Source organism: Theropithecus gelada, chromosome 17, assembly GCF_003255815.1.
Source record: "Theropithecus gelada isolate Dixy chromosome 17, Tgel_1.0, whole genome shotgun sequence".
NCBI lineage: Eukaryota > Metazoa > Chordata > Mammalia > Primates > Cercopithecidae > Theropithecus > Theropithecus gelada.
Window position 1 is genome coordinate 59,647,027 of NC_037685.1, and position 3,655 is coordinate 59,650,681.

Below are 3,655 nucleotides of genomic sequence, written 5' to 3' on the forward strand. Positions count from 1 at the left end.
AGCCCCGGCTGATTCTGTTTGTGGCTGTCCTCAGCTGACTGGATGCTGTCATGGTGGCTTGGCGATTATTATGAGAATCTCGGTTATATTACATTACGGTCTTCTCACTATATTGAGATCACCTCAATTACTACTTTAAGATTAGTGCAAGCTGCCATGACTCACATGCATCCAGTGTTTACTCTTACTTCATGGCCCTAGTAGTGCCGCATTGATGCCAAAGCATGAGAGACTGTCACTTGATCATGATTTCCAAAGGCTGCAGCGAATCTGGCCCAATTCCTGACTTGACTTGGACAAGCCTCCTCCCTCCTCCACCCACTATCCCATTCCTAGGTTCCGTTTTCACTTTAGTTCTTCTACCAGAGTTAGGTGCATGTTTTCCTTAATCTTTACATTTAAAAATAACATTAAAATGCAAAGTCATCACATGAAAACACACTTCTCAATTTTCTTTTGTTTTACATCTCAAACATTAAAACAGTACTACTCAATAAACGCCCTCATCAAGTGCTATGAATATACCAGTTGGCATCAGACGCGTCTCCCTGGAGAGCAGTGTTTCTGCATCCACGGATCAACAGTACACTTGTGACAGAGCTTCCGATTCAGGCAGGCCCTGGCAGGCTAGTTTCACCTCCGTGATTTTACATGCAAGTTAGAGCTACTCCCTGAAACTGCTCCTCCCTGAGTTCTCCCTGTCAGGGATGGAGATGGAGAAGCTATCCATAATACTTCTCTGTTCCTTAGCCCCACAGCCAACATGTCAGCCTATCCTCTGCTCTGCCTTCAAAGCACGCTTTGTGGCTGGCGACTTCCTGCCACTTGGACTGCTACTACCAGGAACCAATTTCTCATTTATCTTCAGCCCCAAGGCTCCTGCCCTCACCCTGCCTCCCTCCCATCACACCAGCCAGAAGGATCCTTGCAAACCCCACCTCAGATCATGTCAATTACTAAAAATAAATTCAGGAGCTCTCCACTGCACTCTGGGATTTGACTCAAAACTCAGGTTGGCCCTCCAAGGTTCACCTAATCCACCCCCTGCCTAATTCTCCAACTTTCTTTGGGGTTTCTGCTTTCCTCACTCCTGATGATCCAACCACATGCCGCTCCTGGAATTTATGCCGCCTTCCCACCTCAGAGTCATGGTTCAGCATTTTTCACCCAGTTTATTCTTATTAATCCTGCAGGCTCAGCTTTAATGTTCCTCCTGTGAACTCACAACCTAAGTTATTCTTTCTCATTGCAACATGTTCTTTGCATCGACCCGTGACCATTTACATATCTATCGTGTGTGATCCCGGGGCGGCGGGGGGAGCGGTTATACATTTTGGGACAGGAAGGAAAGCATCCTTTTGTATGGGATGTATCCCCAGCACCAAGCCCCAGGGTCAGCTGGAGTAGTTGCTGTGTTGACATGGATGGAATGAGTGAAGAAATGAATGGGCTGTATATGGTTGTCAGGATTCACTGATAAAGGTTTAGTGACTTGCCTCCTGCCACATCCCCAGCAAGTGCTCATGCAGTTCCTAGGTGAACTGCACCAGCTGGAAGACTCCCTAGGAGAAGAAATGGGGAGAGGGTTGCAGGAGGCAGGTGAGAAAATTCTAGAACAGTTGGTTCTCTGAGACATAGTCCCCTCAGATTGGGCTATAAAGATATGTGAGAAGCATAGTCAACGTTCACACTGTGCTCACTTCGGCAGCACATATACTAAAATTGGAACGATACAGAGAAGATTAGCAAGGCCCTGTGCAAAGATGACATGCAAATTCGCGAAGCGTTCCATATTTTTTAGTGGAAGCAATTTTGGAAGTGGTGGAAGCTACAAGGATTTTGGCAATTACAACAATCAGTTTTCAAATTTTGGACCCATGAAGGGAGGAAATTTTGGAGGCAGTAGCTCTGGCCCTTATGGTGGTGGAGGCCAATACTTTGCCAAACCATGAAACCAAGGAGGCTATGGTGGTTCCAGTAGCAACAGTAGCTATGGCTGTGGCAGAAAATTTTAATTAGGAAACAAAGCTTAGCAGGAGAGGAGAGCCAGAGAAGTGACAGGGAAGCTACAGGTTACAATAGATTGGTGAACTCAGCCAAGCACAGTGGTGGCAAGGCCTAGTTGCTACAAACAAGACATGTTTTAGACAAATACTCAAGTGCATGGGCAAAAAACTCGAGGACTGTATTTGTGACTAATTGTATAACAGGTTATTTTAGTTTCTGTTCTGTGGAAAGCGTAAAGCGTTCCAACAAAGGGTTTTAATGTAGATTTTTTTTTTTTTTTTTGCACCCATGCTGTTGATTGCTAAATGTAATAGTCTGATCGTGACGCTGAATAAATGTCTTCTTTAAAAAAAAAGTGCCGTGTAAAGTTAGTCTACTCTGAAGCCATCTTGGTAAATTTCCCCGACGTGTGAAGTTAGAATTCCTTCAGGGTGACACCAGGTTCTCTTTGGAATTTCTATACAACCTGCTTGGGTGGAGAAGCCATTGTCTTCAGAAACCTTAATGTATTTGAACTGATAGTTACTGTTGTGACCTGAGGTTCACCATTAAAAGGGATTACCCAAGCAAAATCATGGAATTATTGGTGATAAAAGTGATTGTTGGCACATCCTATGCAATATATTCAAGTTGAATAATGGTACCAGAAAATTATAGATGGGAATGAAGCTCGTGTATCATCCATTATCATGTGTAATCAGTAAATGGTTTAATTCTCTCGAAAAAAAAATGTTCACACTCGTTGGAAAAAAAAGTCTCCCTTGATTTCATAACGCAGAATGTTGAAAGTAAGGCTCTCCCTGTGACGTCCTTACCCCCACTCCCAATAAGGGGAAATACGGGCCGTCTTCTCTGAAGGAAGGTTTTTGGGTTTATCCGAAGGAGGCAGGTGTAAAAGGCCGCTGGGAAACTGCAGTATGCTTTTCTGCCTCTCCTGAGCGCCGCGGGAATGTGGTCTCGGTGATCCCCGCAGCTCGCAGGCCCCACTGGACCCGGCAGAGGCCGGCGCGCCGGGCGAGGAGCCCGGGGCTGACTAACAGCAGAGGGCGCCATAGAGCAGCCCGCACCCGCCAGGTGCGGCCTCCGCGCCCGGGTGAAGTCCGAGAGAAGCTCCAGCCAGATCCTGCGGCTCTTAGACTGGGGCGGCCCTCGCCCTGCCCTCCTCTGCTCAACTGTGATTTCGCTGTGCTTCTGCGGGAGAAAATGCTATCAGTGACTCTATGGATGTCTGTAAAAATAAATGCCAGCTACTATGACTATTCAGGCGTACAGGGGGCAGGCGATCTTCAGAAAGAAGCTGAGTCTGGGGTAAGGGTGGGAAGGGGGATATGGTTCGTTGTTTTTTGTTTTTCTGCTTGGCTTGTGGAGTCCGTTCAGTATGTAGTGCTTTTTGTTTGGTTGGTTGTTGTTGTTGTTTAATGTCTTAGGTTAAAATTTGTCTTTCTGGGTCGGGCGCGGTGGCTCACGCCTGTAATCCCAGCACTTTGGGAGGCCGAGACGGGCGGATCACGAGGTCAGGAGATCAAGACCATCCTGGAACAGGGTGAAACCCCGTTTCTACTAAAAATACAAAAAAATTAGCCGGGCGCGGTGGCGGGCGCCTGCAGTCCCAGCTACTCGGGAGGCTGAGGCAGGAGAATGGCGTGAA

General features: G+C 46.9%; 1 non-coding gene across 1 annotated transcript; it reads left to right on the plus strand.

Annotated features, from left to right (window-relative positions):
• The first annotated feature begins 1,692 nt into the window (after window positions 1–1,692).
• LOC112611225 lies at window positions 1,693–1,798 on the plus strand. Its single transcript, XR_003116593.1, has one exon. It is a non-coding gene; the product is annotated as a U6 spliceosomal RNA (small nuclear RNA).
• Window positions 1,799–3,655: the final 1,857 nt, after the last annotated feature.